Raw genomic sequence first — 17,042 nt, forward strand, 5'->3', positions numbered from 1 at the left:
TAGAGTATAAATCTGGTCGCAGAACGGGATGGGATCAGGGAAAATGGCCCGAAAGGCAGTAATGAGTACAAGGTTTGCAGTTTAAGTATGTGCCATGCACTTGACTGGTCTGCTGTCCAGTTATATGAGGTGGCTATGGGCGTTCTGGCTAACCAGATGCTCAATGGAAAGGGAGTCAAGGCTCCACTGTCTTCCTGTTGGCCCCATGGAGTCCAGTTTCTATCTCTTCTCTAGTGTGCCCATGAGGACTGGGACCCCAATCTGCATGGTCCCAGCCTTCCTTTTGGAATCCCCAGGATGAGTAGCCTTTCCCAGTCACCTGCCACCATCTGCAGTGATCCCACCAGATGAATTATTTTTCCCACAGGGACACATTCTCAAGCATGCTCTGTAGGGATTGGATGATTGCCTAGAAGCCCGACAACTCATCTGTCTGGTGGGCGGGAGGAGGACATCTTCCTGTACATGTCCTGTCCAGGTGAGGGGCTTATTGTCTTTCTGGGGTCCCCAAGAGCCATCAGCCAGGCTGATTATTGGCTCTGCTAAGGGTTGATGAAGCACATCCTTCACCCCCTCCTGAGAAGCTTACACTGAACCTCTGTCACCCTTCTTCTTCCTCCTCCTCCTCCCTTTACTCCTCTCTCCTTCTCTCTCTCTCTCTGTGATTAGCATGTTTGTATGTGGAGTATGCATCTGTGTGTGTGATAAACATGTTTGTATATGGGGTATATATGTTTGTGTGTGTGATAAGCATGTTTGTATGTGGGGTATGTATGTGTGTGTGTGGACAAGCATGTTTGTAAGTGGGGTATGCATCTGTGTGTGTGTCTTGTCTGTGTGTGTGTGTAATAAACATGTTTGTATGTGGGGTATGCATCTGTGTATGTGTGTGTCTTGTCTGTGTGTGTGATAAACATGTTTGTATGCAGGGTATGCATCTGTTTGTGTGTGGACAAGCATGTTTGTATGTGTGGTATGCATCTGTGTGTGTGATAAACATGTTTGTATATGGGGTATATATGTTTGTGTGTGTGATAAGCATGTTTGTATGTGGGGTATGTGTGTGTGTGTGTGTGGACAAGCATATTTGTATGTGGGGTATGTGTGTGTGTGTGGACAAGCATGTTTGTATGTGGGGTATGCATCTGTGTGTGGACAAGCATGTTTGTATGTGGAGTATGCATCTGTGTGTGGACAAGCATGTTTGTATGTGGAGTATGCATCTGTGTGTGGACAAGCATGTTTGTATGTGGAGTATGCATCTGTTTATATATGTTGGTATGTGCATCTGTTTGTGTGTGGGAGTATTCATCTCTCTGTGTGTGGGTGTATGCATCTATGTGGGGGCGGAGAGAGTACACACGTCTGTTTGCATGTAGGGGATATGAATCTCGCTCTCTCTCTCTCTCTCTCTCTGTGTGTGTGTGTGTGTGTGTGTGTTCTGCCTTGTGTCTGCATATATGAAGGTCAGAGGTCAATGTTAGGTATTTTCCTGTATTGGTCTCCCACCTTATGTTTTTAAGACAAGGGATCTCATTGAACCTTGATCTCACTGACTGGGGATAGATCAGCCGGCCAGCTGGTCTCTCTCTCTCTCTCTGCATGTTTCTGCCTCTTGGGCACTGGGGCTAAGGATGCATGCATGCTGCCACGCCTAGCCTTTAGGTGAGTGCTGGGATCCAAATGCAGAACCTCATGCTTGCAGAGCAAGTTCTTTGCCCACTGAGTCGTCTCCCATCTCCTTCTTGGTTCTTTCTTAATCTAACGGGGCCTTTTGGCTGCATATCTATGGGTTACCTTACAGATTCCAGTATTTATTTTGTCAGAGAGATGTGCTAAGGTTTGCTGTAGGAACAAGCCCTTACCCTCAGTGACCCAGAGCAGAGGGTCATCTCTAGCCCTATTCCTTTTGTCTCCAAGTCTTCCACCCCCCATCCCTGTGGGTTCAAGGTGGGCTCTCACAGCTGGCCAGCTCTGTGTTTGTTCCCTTTTCCACTTCCCACCTTGCTTATCTGAAGTGGGGGGACAATAATAGTGTCTGCTTAATGGGATGTTGAGATATTAAACAAATTAGCACGCGGAGAGTCCTCAAATCACACCTGACATAAAATAAATGCATAATTAGTGTTTTGTCTAATTATTAGCTAGAATATTATGACTCCGTAGAAGAGATACAAAAATGAACTAAAAGCGTTTCACGCCCCCAGTCTGAGAGACACATCAGGGTTGGAATAACAGGATAATGGGAGCTGGCTTGGGGTAAGAGGGACACAGGGAAACCAGGGATTTTCTCGGTGTGGGCAGGGTGGAAGGGACCAGACCCTTGGTTAAAGCAAAGTGAGAAACAGGTGCTGTTGTGTTTTATAAAAAGATAAAGAGAGGGGGGATATGTTTTGGTGGGTGTGAAGTCAGGTATGGGGGAAGGGGGTGCCTAGGCAGGCCCATGCTGAATCATCCCTTCCTCCTGAAGGACCAGCACAGAGTATAGAATAGAGTTTATTCAGGGCATGGGGAGGGGAGTTGAGAGGGTAGTAGAAGCAGAGGGGAGGGAAGGAGAGAGAGAGGGGGGAGGGGGGAAGAGGTGAGAGACAGAGTGGGAACAGGAGAGTAAGAGCAAGAGGGAGAGGAGGGGGCAAGCAGCCCCTTTTATAGTGAGTCGGCACACCTGGCTGTTGCCAGGTAACTGTGGGGCGGAGCTTAGACAGGATGCTAACAGGTGTGGCTCTGAAGATGCCTTCAGTAGGGGAGAGACGTGACTGTGTGGCGTTTGTAGAGTGGATGGACTCAGGCCTGGCGGAGAGCAATCTCGAGGAGGTCAGGGCTCCATCTGGACAGGAGCGGGTTTGTCAGGTTGGTTCAGTTAACCGTTGAGGCATTTAACCGTAGGTTTGCAGCTGTCTGGGCACAACTCACAACCGTACTCTAAAAGAAGAGGCAGCGAGAGTCAAATCGGGCTGTGACACAGGGCACATTCAATGCCAGCTAAAGCTAACATTGTTAGGCTGGGACTGGGGACTCATCTGCGCCTTTCCTGCCGCCATGACAACGACGCTCCACTCCCTTAAACCAATTGTCTCCATCTTTTCAGACTTGGCGAGATGGGAGTGATCTCTAGAGGGACCTGGCCCATCCCTGACCTTGGGCTCGCCGCGGGAGCTGCAGGCCGAGTATCTGCAGCTCTGCCCAGAAGATACATTTGCTGTCCCCCGCTCCCAGTTCTGCAGTCTGGGGTGTGTGAGTCAAGCCGGCTGTGCACATCTTCTTTCCAGCTCCCCATTAGTCTCAGAAATGGAGCCGGCTGGGAGGACAGTGCTTCTGGCCTGTGATGGCTGCTATCTGCTAATTGCACTTAATTTCCCTGTGCTGTGCCCAGCAGGAGCCTGCTGAGAGCTCACTGGGCATTCAGCAAAGCTGGCTGGTCCAGGCCACTCAAGACCTGAGCTTGCAGCTGAGCAGGAGACGGGGCGTATGGTGTGGAGGCTTACTCTATGAGATACTTTCCAGGGATAGTCTGGATTCCAAACTTCCTCCCTCCCTGCCTGTCCATGCCCTGACCTTGCATCTTCCTATTTTGACAAAGGAGTATACTGCTGGGGTGGCTTCTCTGCCAAGGCCTGTGACTATCTCAGAGTTTTCTAGTTCTCTGGTCTGATCCCTCTGCAGGACTTAATTGGACTGCCTTTCTCAGCTACATAGCGGCTGGGGCAGCAACTGGCTTGTGCCCCCACAAAGACATGTTCAATGAGAGACCCTTCCCAATAACCCTGAGATGGGGGCGTATCATCCAAGGGTGATCAGTCACTTCCTCTAGCCCCTTGCAAGCCTCGGTGAATTTGTTCTTGGTCACATGACTTAGCTTTGGCCAATATAGTAGAGAAGCCAGGCCTACCTTCCAAGTCACAGCTCTTAGAAGGCTGTTGGTCGTGAAGGAGTTACACCTGGAGGGAAGAGGGGTAGGCGGGGAGATCATGTGTGCCAGGTTCAGGGGAGACAGTCTTGGTTGGCTCCAGGCTTCATGAGAGAAAGGAGGTGGCCAGTTACAGGTCTCTTACATCGAATGTGTCACAACGATGGGTTACCTATACGATTCCTACCCTTTGACCTTTCCTGCCCTAAGTAGCTGGACTCAGACTTTCTGCCCTGCCCAGTGTCCCTACACTCTGGGCTTTCTGTGGAGATTAGCCTCCCTGTTCACCGATGCCCTAGGACTTGGGCACAGAATGAGCAGTAGTGAGTTAGCCTGGATGGGATAACCAACCATCTTAGAACCTGGACTGCCACAATCTGAGTCTGGGTGTTACTGTTCCAAAAATTGGCCTCCCCTCACCCCCGCTCTTCTATCACCCTATCTCTGCACCAGTCATGAGAACGACTCCTCTCTCAGAGGCAAAGGCTGCCGACATTGCCGTTGTAGAAAGTACCTCAAAGACCCTCATGCCATGGGTGGTAAAACTGAGTTGAGCTGCCAAGCTAGACGACCTGGAAGTGCTCCCAACCCAGTGGCTTCTTTCTTTCTTGGGACTCTATCATTTCTTTCTTGGGGGCGGGGTAGCTTTAGAGAAGTCAGCTCATGGGGGTGGACACAGGAGACAAGCACCACTAGCAATGGGCAAAACTGTGAGGGAGTGATGTTTGGTAAAGAAGCCTACCCACAAATTTGGAGTTTGTCCCTTGGGGACAATCCCCCAGGAAAGATGGGGCGATGCGAGCACCGCAGGGCTTGGGATTCATCTGCAGCCATCGATAGCCAGCTTGTAACCATAGGCCACTGATTGATGTCTGATGGGCTCTGCAAAGCTTGGCTCCCAGTGGCTACGCAAGAACACTCTGTAGCCCCATTGCCACACTGTATGGAGCCAGCACTCTGTATGTCTGGAGGATGCTGATTGGCCTCTCCAGGGTGGCTTTTAGTAAATGGTGCCATGATAGGTCCTGCAGGTCTGTGCTGAGTCCGAACTCCAGAAGCAGCATTTGGCGTTCGCGAGGATGATAACATTAGGTGTGTGGCCCAAAGGGCAACTGCTGTACTCAGCAGCAGAGTTCTCTCTCAGACAAGGATCGCAGGAAATGGCTGGGTGTTGTTTGTTTGTTTGTTTTTTCCCAAATGGAGGGTAAGGAGCCAGGATCACCTGCAGGACGTATTAAACACAGGTGTCACACACCCAGATGCTTCAGTGGAGCACGTGAATCTCCAGAGGAGCACGGCCCAGAGCTTTGCCTTGCAGACCCATGTGTTCCTTTGTGGGGACAGGTATGGAGTTGCACATACGAAGCCACCGTGGTGAGAGCTCACAGCACGATTTCCTTATGTTGTCAGAATTTCCGCATTTCAATAAAAGGAGCGATGTCTTAAAAACAAACCTGTCATCCCCACATCCGTGAAACTGCACAGGCAGGACTTGAAGTCCAGCGGGTGGCTAAGTGCCTTAGTTCTGATGACGATGACACAGGGTACCAGTTTAACCACTCTTTGCATAGGTAAGGTCTAATGCCAGCCGAAAGGGCCAATGCCTGATCCTGCAGCCCTATCTCATTCAGTGACACCAATGAGGTTTGTTTAGATAGCCATTCAGTGACATGCCTGCCCTGTGTCCACAGCAGGTGATATGCGTCAGCAAGTGTTTGAGCCATTACAAGGCAGAGAGTAAACAAACAGACTCACGCTGTCTCTGCTGCTTGTTGACTCACTGCGTGATTGGAAGAGAGAAAGCCCTTTTTTGCCATGTGTGTTGAGAAGCCACGGTGGGGAAGACAGCTTTCTCTTCCAATCCATGCTGTATCAGATCCAACAGGTGATGTAGAGAATAGCACGCACTACAGGGAACAACCTTCTCCTGCCCAGAGTGTGGCATTGTGGGGAGCCCCAGGATACCCCATTACACTGCCACTGCCCAGGTGGAGACAGTCTTCTTCATGTGGATGGCGAAAGACAGGGATGTTAAATATAAAATTCAGGCAGACAGAGCAACTTCCCTGCCTCTACCCAGGATGGCAAGTATCTTATAATGTACCAGCTTCCTTCAGTGGGACAAGTTTAGATCGGGTGGCAGCGTGAACAGTTTGACAGAAGCCATCATTCTCGGAGCAAAAATTCCCCCCAAACCAATTTCTTCTGTATCCTAATCCCATCTCATTGTCAGTCAATTAGGGGAACAGTTCTTCCCATCTTATGGATGGGTAAACTGAGGCTCGGAGATATACAGTAAGTTTCTGAGGTCACACAACTATGCCAATGGACTTCATGTCCCTTTTTACAGCACTACTCAGTGACCCCTAGCAGATCTTCAGTCTGGAGGTGAGGTGCCCCTTCAGAGGGACTCATGCAACTTTCCCAAGTGGTTATTTTTACTGCTTCTTCCTAGCTTCTACCAATCCTGTTTCTGTTCTTACATCTTACTGTGGGTCAAATATAGTTTGTTCCCCCTGAAAACTCATGCTGGGTCATGCCTCAGTGGGGCAATGTGAAGAGGTAGGCTTAGTGGGAGTACCTGCAGAAGAGATTAATGTCCACCTCATGAGACTGGATTAGGCCTCCCAAGACTGGACTAGCAACCAATGAGACCACGGAGACCTAGCCCACACCCCCAAGATGCTTGGCTTTCTCAGTTTCTATTGCTTCTTCTATCATGTGATCTCTCGTACATATGCCCCCATGTGTTGTCATCCGCCATGTGTCATCAGCCAGGGTCCCTAGTAATGCTCCCTTGTGTAATATTTCTCAACAGATATATTACCAGACTGGGAGCCAAGTAACTCCCCCTCCCCCTTTAATACATTACTCCCTATCAGATATTCGATCATGGCAACACACATTAGCTTAAGACTTTTTTTTACTCATTATGCCATAAGTCTTGGGGTAAAGCCCCCAGAAGTATCCGAATGAAACAGCTGGAATAGCTAGTTTATACCACAGGCCGCCACCACAGAAGACCAGGAAAACAGAATGTATGTTATTGTAGAGGAAGCTGTAGCATGGGCCAAGAGACCAGGGCTGCCCCAGCTCTGTCATACTGGTAGGATAGTGAATATGGCCTAAGCCTGAAACAGCCCTCTGGACAGCCTGGTCTCTATGATCACACTTTCACTCTCCCCATTACATCTCTATATTGGGCTGGTCCACGGCCCCAAAGGCACCAGGTCCTGATCTGCAGAGTCGCCTAACAGAACATTAAGTAGCAAGGACTTTGCAGATGGGATTAAGATGAGAGGTTATCTCAGATTGTTCAGATGATTCCCTACAGGTAGGGAGAAGGGTCCTTGTAAGGGAGGCCAAAGGACATGGAGAAAGAGAGACGTCCCCATGACCACAGAAACAGGAACCGTCACTGTGGCACGGCCACAAGTCAAGGGATGCTGGTGGACATTGGACACTGGAGGAAGCCAGGATGAAAGTCCCCAGCAGCTGTTGGCCTCAAGATGAAGTGAAAATCTGCAGATGCTGGGACGTCAGCCCAGTGACAGCTATGAGGACTTTCAGTTGTGGAGACAGCTGGATGAACAGTTGTTTTAAACACAGTCGTTCGGTGGCAACAGGTTCTAGGCATCCGATGAACGCAGCCGTGAGTGCCCTCCTCTCTAAGAGCCTTGGCCATCTGAGACAAAGCTCCTTGGGGAGAGGAGGGTGATACCCTTGCTGATGGTCTGTAGCTAGAAGCCCTCACGTTAGGAATCTCTGTCCTTGTCCTTCCTGGAGACCCTCATTTTACCTCCCCATGCCCTCTCTCCAACTATACAGGTCCCTCTGGCCAGTCCCTACACGGTTATCTTAGGTTAAACAGTTCACTTGGTAAACAAAAGAGCTCCTTTGGGCTGGAGCCAGTCAGAGGCTGAGCTCGGCTATTGTATCAGAGGACTTTACCTTGAGTAAAATGAACAAGAACGTTAGATTCAAATGCATCCAGCCTCACCTCCAGACCCTGTCTCTCACTGAGAAGACAGGGTGGGCTACTGAGCATCTTCAGTTGACCACTTGCCCCACTCCATAAATGACCATAGTAGATGTGGTGCTGAGGTAAACAAGCTTATACGGAGTAAATCAGTGCCTCCTGGCTAAGCTGTGACACAGAATCTGTGGACATACCCCATTTCCATCTTGAGAAAGTTGGGGCACAGCAACTGAGAGTAAGCTGAGCAGGTATGGCTGATAAATGGATCCTGAACAGAGCCCAGCTCCACTTGCCACGGGGACTGTCTAGTCAGGGTTTCTATTCCTGCCCAAGCATCATGATCAAGAAGCAAGTCAGGGAGGAAAGGGTTTATTCAGCTCACATGGCCACACTGCTGTTCATCAACAAAGGAAGTCAGGACTGGAACTCACACAGGGCAGGAAGCAGGAGCTGATGGAGAGGCCATGGAGGGATGTTACTTACTGGCTTGCTTCCTCTGGCTTGCTCAGCTTGCTTTCCTTGTAGAATCCAAGACTATCAGCCCAGGGACAGTGTCACACACAAGGGGCCAGGCCCTCCCCTCTTAATCACTGGTTGAGAAAGTGCCTTACAGCTGGATATCATGGAGGCATTTCCTCAACGGAGTCTCCTCTGTCTGTGCTAACTCCAGCTTGTGTGAAGTTGACACACAAAACCAGCCAGTACAGGGACCAACCAAGATGTGGCAGACAGGGGATCCTTGGAGACTCTTGGAGGCTGCGGGGGGTTGGGGGCTGACTTGATCATACTGGATATGCTAGGGAGCCCATGTGGTTCCTTTGGGAGCCTTGGCAAGAAGATCGCGGCTGTTTCCGGAAGATGGGGGGAAGGAGATCATAAGGACAGCTGGGAAGGAAGGAATCTGAGCCCAGGCTGTGGCAGCATATGGCTGCCATGGGCACCTGGCCCAGTCCAGGTACTGTGTTGAGAGAAGGAGCCGTTTCTTGGACAGTCGTGCTTCAGTGGAGGGAAGTGGGAGTCGCAGGAAGTAGAAACAGCTGACGCGGCAGCATTCATGGCTGAGTGCCGCAAAGAAGTGGGCAGATGAGCCAGGGAGGCTGGGCCGCTACAAATGTGGCCTCACTGCTGGCTGGCAAGAGAAACTATTAATTTCCCTAAGTGCTGTTATGAGGACTAAGTGAGGCCATGTGTGTATGTGAGACACACCACATGGCTTGCCAAGCCCTGCTCTCTCTCTCTCTCTCTCTCTCTCTCTCTCTCTCTCTCTCTCTCTCTCTCTCTCTCTCTCTCTCTCTCTCTGCCCAGCCTGCAGCCCCAGAGCAAGGGGAAAGTTGAAATGGCTAAGTTCGGGGCCGCGGAATTATAGGCCCCTCCCACTCTCCTGTTCTCTAGCCAAACTGATTGGTCAACTAAAGCTGTCAATCATTTTATTTTGCAGGTTATCAAGAGATAACTACCTGGTGATGTCAAACAAGAAAGGACTGCGCGTCACATCACCTACAGTGGCAATGACAACCCAAGCATTCTTGCTATGTAGTGACAACTGCTGGCGGGAATGCAAGGTGGTCCAGCTATTGTGGAAAACAGTCAAACAGGTCGTCATGAAGTTAGACTTAGGATTACCATATGGCCAGAAATTCCATTTCTAGGTTTTCACCTGAAGAACTGCAGATATATTAAATAAAAACAAGACTGTAAATGTTTATAGCAGAATTATGTACAACCATCTAAAGATAAAAACAATTAACATGTCCATTAATTGATGAATAGGAAACATATATGCCCACACATTGGGATGCTATTCGGTCATAAAAATGAATGAGGTATCATTCATTCATTCATTCAGTCAGTCAGTCAGTCATGAGCCGCACAATGAGGGAGAACTGCGAACACATTATGGTAAGTGATAAGAACTAGGCATAGAAGACACATGACCTGTGATTCCCTGAACTCCCAAGAGCAGGCAAATTCATAAAGACTGACAGCTGGGGAAGGAAGGGAATAACGGCTTCCTGGGAACAGGGCTTCCTTTCAAGGTGACGAAGCCCTAGAAGTGGGACACAGTAATGGTCCTAGGACACAGAATTCCATTAACGCCACTGCAACTGACATTTAAACCACACATGTCCTTTGATTTACAGTAAGATGACAGCTCAATAAACCACTGCAAATGGAAAAATCACAGGTTGAAAACACATTCAATACTCTCGACTTACCATGTGTCCTTGCCTAGCCCAGCCTCCCTAATCCTACCCAGGACTCTTATACTAGCCTACAGTGGTGCAAAAACACCCAGCACAGGACCTACTTCCTCTTCAAGTGTTGAGAGCTGGTGAGCAGCAGAGAAGCTGTTCCAAGTCGTGTCCCAAGGAGATGACAGGGAGGTTCTGTTTCCCCACATCACAGTCAGACACGCAGAAGACAGACGGCTGTAAACCACGGACTTGCTGTGTGAGATTAACTCACTTGGCCATGTGTATTTTATCAATAATGATGACCTCGGTGGCAGAGTCTGTCCCTACCTCTCACAGAAACTGCAACTGGCAAATATCATGGTGTGGGGGACAAGGGGGGAGGGGCGGAGGGCGAAAGCTCCTGAAGAAAGGTAAATCAAGAAGCCTTCTGTGCCAATTGTCATCTGAGGACATGTGGGCTTGAATAGGCAGAACCTAAGTTTCGAGAAAAGGCAGAGAAGAGGCGGTGAGCTGTGGGCTGAAGGCCAGGGTATGGCACACTTGCATCCCCATTCGACCAACGGAGAACTAGGTGATGGGTCCATCTAACGCTGCCTGCCAACAGCTTCCAGTGAAACTCGGGTTTTCCCAGGATGCCGAAGCCTTTCCTCCTAGCACCTTGCCTGCAGGTTGGGTAGACATTCGGCCCCAGCCGCTAGCTGAGCAGGAGATGGTAGGAGACACTGCGGCTAGGAGGAGCAAACGTGATCAGGAAGGAGGGGCTGCAGGAGGACAAGACATCAGCATCTTTTCTTTAAGTGTTGCTTGCTGGCCAAGGACTTTTTCACCCCTGTGATAGCTCCGAGACCAGAGGGATCTTTTTCAGGGGCGGAACGTGTGCTGTGTGCTGTGTGCAGTTCCCTTCATTCTGGCTAGATGGTGCTGTGGAGCCAACTCCTACAGGTGGGTAGCTGGGAATGCTGTGTGTGTTGGGGTAGCGTGTGCTAAGCACCCCATATGAGATCCCTGACATTAGCTCCCACATTCCTGGGTTACGAGGAGGCACGGGTGCATGTGAGCGTGCGTGCGTGCATGCGTGCGTGCCTGCGAGGCTGCTGACTCTTATTCGTTCGCTTTCTAGGAAACAGAACAGCATCAATCGGTCACTATCATGCAGACTTGCCACTCCCAGCGGTTCTCTGCCTTTTCCTTACAAGTGTAAGTAAGATCGGCACAATGTAAATCACAGCGGCTCTGGGCCTGGATCTTCATTGTTCTGCTGGGCTTCCATATAGCCAGTGCCCTTTCTTTCACGATCCCCTCCATGGACATTCTACTCTGGCCTATGTGTTGATAGATTATGGGCTTTGTCATTAGCTCGGGCTAAGATGACTCCAGCACACCCCGAGTTCATTTTCACTAAATGCCATGAATCAATCCACCCCACAAATTCTGTTGAGGTGGGTTTCTATCACTGGCAGGAATTCCTTGGACTTGCCCTTTCCACCTCCCCATCCGAGCAGATGGCGCCCCCTGTTGGTCACAGCAGACACTTGCGCCATTGCTTGCCCTCATTCTGGCACATGATTGTGCCCAGTTAAAAACGACCTTTCTCCCCATCTCTCTTCCAGCACTGCCGTCTCTTCCTTTAATTGTTCTCTTTAATAGTTTTCCAACTGACTTCCTGTTCCCATCTCTGCCGATGTCCCCTCCAACAGTAGTGTTTCTCTACTCTCATCTGTTCTTCTTGGTTGATATCTTGCATGACTGTATCCCAAGCCCAGTGTCTGCTTGCTGGTCATTCAAGGCCAGAGAGAGTGGTGCTAGGGGGAACCTCCACTTATCCCTCAGCACCAGCTACGACTGTTCCTAACAATTGTTTCCTAGTTGTCCCTCTCCTGATACCCAACTTCCCCTTCTGTTTGACTAATTGTCACCTGCATGACCTCTACCCTCAAATGCCTCAGGCACATGTCTCCCCTGTTGCCAACTCAGCCCCATGAACATCCTGTCTTGTGACCCTAGGAGGTGCCTGTTTGGTATGCCCTGAGTTGACGCCTGTTTCATTTATCATTTGTGCCCTTGGCTCCCACCACGGGCCTTGTTCCATAGTAGAGACTCCATGTGAAACCCGTTGATAAATGACAGGAAACCCTCACTGAGCTTGAACTAAAAGCCCCCAACTCCCAGGCAAAGCAAGTGGAAGCTATTCTTTCGGCAGCCCTCGCCCCCAGAGGCATGATGTGGCCCGTGTGGGACTCCTTTTTTGCACCAATTCTGCTCTGCAGAATCTCCAGCGACACTTTGAATTCCTGTAAATTACTTCCCTGCTACGACTTGTAAGCCACGTTGCCAAGCAACAAGAGGGGATCCGGTCCTTATCAAAGAGCCTCATCTGCACGTGATGTAATGCAAGAATGTCCTAGAGCAGGTCTGGCATAGGAAGAATCAGACTTCTTTAGCGTCACCCCCTCTTCTACTAGTTTCGGTCTGGGGCTCACCCGTGGCCATGAAAAGAGCTGACTTTGCCACACTCTGGCTATGCCACACTCTGATGCCACCTGTCGGGCTTAGTGTAGAACCTCAGGGTCACTGGCTTTGGGATAAAGAAGGCTAAAACCTACACTTCAGAACCAGCATCCAGCTCCATGCCTAGAGTGAGTCATTTTCCATGGTCGGTTGGCTTTTTCTCTGGCCCAGGTAAAACTGGCATCCATTTGCAGGCTGTGGTAAGGACAACAAGGACTCTGTGGTATGACCTCTCACCTAGAAGCAGCGCATAGGTGACTGTAGTCACTGAGCATTCCAGATATGATGGCACCCTGGGTTTAGGGGCAACGTGGTATTGGTTGCCAGGCTTACTCTTAGCAATGCATGGGAGTCACCAGATGGAAATAAGAGAAACCCTCATTGCTGCTGTGGCCCTTTGAAAGTGTCCTATCACTCATTCCAAACACCAAAGCCTGCCTGGAGAGCAGATGGGTGGATATTCAACTTAAAGGATCCCTTCCAACAATAAACCTCTAAAGTGTTGTTTACTGGGTATCGGCGACATCCAGGAACCCAGCCAGGTTTCATCTGCATCCAGCATTGATCAGGCTCCTGCCCATACCCTGGAGTTTGCCTGTCCTCTCTCCATGACCAGAGGCTCTGGGACTGGATGCTGGTCTGAAAGTCCTCTTGTTGCTGAGGGACACTGTGGGCTGGACTGCTGCTGTGAGCCTGGATCAATGCCTAGGCATTTGGTCCTCTCCCTGAATATAGTTCACTGGCTGAAAGCAAAACAGAATGGCAGGTCTTCTGCTCACATCACTACATAAACCAGAGGCACCAGTAGAGCATGCGGTGGTAATGGGGCTTCTGGGCTCCTGGGGCCTCTGTGATGCATACACAGGCAGCCTCCTGTATCCTGCCTCCTGCAAGAGGTCAGATGGATCTGGTGATTACCTAGTTTGGGGCCTTAGTCCTTTAGGTGCCACCTGAGGCTTGATGACAGCTGCCATCCTCTGCTGTCTGCTCCATTGCCCTCTGCCAGGGACAAATCTCAGACCCCAGACAGGGTGCTCCTCTGTCTGTGACCTCAGGCTTCACGGATACCTCCTTTCTGAGGTACCATGACTTTGTTCTAGGGCAAAGCTCACATCCCAGTGGCCGGGGAGATTCTTGTGCAAAGACCAGATCCCCTATCTCTGTCTAAGAGAACAGGGAAGAGGGGTGCAGATGCCCCCTACTGTTTTCTCCTCTTGTCAAGTATTTATCGTCTCTGCCCCTGTCTCCATTCAGATTTCATTCTCTCTCCTTCCTTCATATTATTTGCCTTTTTAACGTGAGCAGTGTCCTACTGGGAATGAAACCTACAAGAAGCCCGGAGCAGACAAACTGCCCTGTCTTGAGATAAGGCCCAAGAGTGGTGGCCCTGACCATGGGAACAGCATTTTGTGGCTATTTCAGGCTGGCTTCTAGACAAGTTCCCCCCTAGGTCTACCCCCTCCCCTGCCACTGTCTCTGGGGCGGCCTGGCAGCTGACCATGGTTCTGATCCAGTGCACTCATAATTACTTCCAAATGTTATTTTCACGAAACCATATTCTCCTCCACACGGCTGTGACTTCCAGCCATCGCTGCCATGTGCCCCATTAGCCCAGGATGGAAAGCTGGGGTGCCTAGAAGACAGTGCAGCCGGAGTCAGCCTAGGTACGTGGACAGGTGCATCTGCGGAGTGCAGGGGGCAGGGCTTTGACGCAGCCCCTACAGCGTGTCTGGAATTGATCAGCTTTGTGCTCTTTCAAATCTTTGTAACCTTTTAAAATTACCTTTTGATTAACAGACAAAGCTTGCATCTATTATAGTAGCCATCGCATTGCTTGAATGTATGTATCCTGAACCAGCGTGGTTGAGGTACACGATTCACTGTTTGCAGGTTGTGTGTGTGGCGAGGATCGTTAAAGTCCATTCTCAACAACTTCCATACATCTCTGTTATCTTTAAAATGGTAAGACAAATATACACGTAGGACACGAAAGCAGATTGGCGGACTGTGTGCAGAAGGAAAGGCCAAAGGGAGAGAGAAAGGAAAACAAGAGAAGGCAGTGGGAGAAGGGAAGGCAACTATTGAAATATTTACTCTTATATCTGGAAGCTATCTGGACATCTCTCTATCCATTACACTCATCTACCATCTACCTGCCATCTATCTATCTATTATCTATCTATCTATCTATCTATCTATCTATCTATCTATCTATCTATCTATTATCTATCTATCTATTATCTATCTATCTATCATCTATCTACCTATCATCTATCTTCTATCTATCTATCTATCTATCTATCTATCTATCATTTATCTATCATCTACCTATCATCTAGCTATCATCTTTATATCTATATACCTTATCTATCTCTCATCTATGTATCAATAAATCAATCTTGCATAAGATAAAGAGAACTATTTGTGGACAGGAAGAGAACCAGCAGAGAAGGGAGAGGTAAGGACCAAATAAATACAAGCAGTGCCCAATGACACACGTGTGAGAATTTTTAATAAATATAATACAACCCACTGTTTTGCATTATAACTGAAGGTAAGAACATAGCAATCCTGTTTTATAGATAAAGAATTGAGCTGAGGGATGGAGCAACTTGTCTAAGACTGCACAGCTGGCGAATGGAGAGCTAGGATTGAAACCGTCTCTCTAAGAGCTGGATTCTGAGGGCACCGGGTCCCAGCATTTGCTGGCTGCCTGCCACATCCTGGGCCACGCATCCATATACAGTTTCTATGCCAGTCAACCATCAGTGGCCTTGAAGAGTGTACTGTTTAACACGAATCTGCAATGTGTGTAAGGAAGGAGACCTTGAACCACAGACTAACTTCTCAGGCTCTCACAGCTGGGATGAGACCCGAATCCAGGCCCTTTGAGGTTCGAAGAGTAGGCTCTCCCCATTTTCTGACCTTCTCCTGGAAAGGATAAGTGTCTGTTGAATGCAAGGCACCAAGCTGGGCCCTTGGAAGACTGCAGTGACTGTGACCCGTGAGAGAAGTATGGTGTGTTAGGGTCCCGGTGCAGTGCACTGAGCCTCACCTGTCTGTCCAGGTGCTGGGAGCCTGGTGCATCCTGGGTAAGTTGCTAACTTGGTCTATTGGGTTGGGGGTGCCAAAGGGTTCCCAAGAGTAGGGGAAATTTCAACTGGATCTTACAGCATTTGGGTTGGGGGAAATTAACAAACCAACTAACTAAACAAGTTCCAACATCTAAAAATGGAAAAGAAAGAAGAAACAGTATGTGTCAAGGCCCTGGAACAAAACCCAGCGTGCAATGCATTCAGGGAAACACATGTCATTCTCGAAAGGATTTGCCCTCAAATTTCAGACTGGGAGCAGCATTAGGTGTGGGTAGAGAGGTCTCATTTGGGATCAAAGTAGATGAAGTCTGCGGTCAAGAGCTACAACCAATGGAGGGCTAATATCCAATCTATACAAGAAACTCAAGAAGTTGACTCAAGAGAATCAAATAACCCTACCAAAAATGGGGTACAGAGCTAAACAATGTTGAATGGCTAAGAAGCACCTAATGAAATGTTCAATGTCCTTAGTCATCAAGGAAATGCAAATCAAAACAACCCTGAGAGTCCACCTTACACCAGTGAGAATGGCTAAGATCAAAAACTCAGGTGACAGCAGATGCTAGCGAGGATGTGGAGAAAGAGGAACACTCCTCCATTGTTGGTGGGATTGCCAACTGGTACAACCCACTCTGGAAATCAGTTTGGAGGTTCCTCAGAAAATTTGATATTGCAATACCTGAGGACCCAGCCCACTCCTGGGCATATACCCAAAAGATGCCCCAACATATAACAAAGACACATGCTCCACTATGTTCATAGCAGCCTTATTTATAATATCCAGAAGCTGGAAAGAACCCAGATGTCCCTCAACAAAGGAATGGATACAGAAAATGTGGTTCATCTACACAATGGAGTACTACTCAGCTATCAAAAGCAATGACTTTATGAAATTCATAGGCAAATGGATGGAACTAGAAAATACCATCCTGAGTGAGGTAACCCAATCTCACACACACGCGCGCGCACACACACACACACACACACACACACACACACACACACAAACAAAACCACAAGGTATGCACTCACTGCTAAGTGTTTATTAGCCCCAAAACTCGGATTACCCAAGATTCAAGCCACAGACCACATGAAGCTCAAGAAGAAGGATGACCAAAGTAAGGATGCTTCAGTCCTTCTTAGAAGGGGGAACAAAAATATCCATAGGAGGAAATACAAAGACAATGTTTGGAGCAGAGACTGAAGGAATGGCCATCCAGAGCCTGCCCCACCTGGGGATTCAGCCCATATACAGCTACCAAACCAGACAACATTGCTGATGCCAAGAAGTACATTCTGACAGGAGCCTGATATAGCTGTCTGACAGAGCATGACAAATACAGAGGCGAATGCTTGCA

The 17,042-nt window shown here is 49.0% G+C and overlaps 1 protein-coding gene and 1 long non-coding RNA gene across 6 annotated transcripts in view; one reads left to right on the forward strand and one right to left on the reverse strand.

The window, feature by feature from the left end:
* Kcnip1 (potassium voltage-gated channel interacting protein 1) overlaps window positions 1-17,042 on the reverse strand; it is a 369,154-nt gene that overhangs the window by 110,423 nt on the left and 241,689 nt on the right.
* Window positions 2,182-5,360, forward strand: LOC120095245 (uncharacterized). 2 transcript variants are annotated; one of them, XR_015631152.1, is made up of 2 exons: window positions 2,182-2,259; window positions 3,089-5,360. It is a non-coding gene; the product is annotated as an uncharacterized LOC120095245 (long non-coding RNA). The 2 variants fall into 2 exon arrangements; XR_015631151.1 differs by lacking the exon at window positions 2,182-2,259 and adding an exon at window positions 2,567-2,850.

This window comes from Rattus norvegicus, chromosome 10, assembly GCF_021556685.1.
Source record: "Rattus norvegicus strain SHRSP/BbbUtx chromosome 10, alternate assembly SHRSP_T2T, whole genome shotgun sequence".
NCBI classification, from domain to species: Eukaryota; Metazoa; Chordata; class Mammalia; order Rodentia; family Muridae; genus Rattus; species Rattus norvegicus.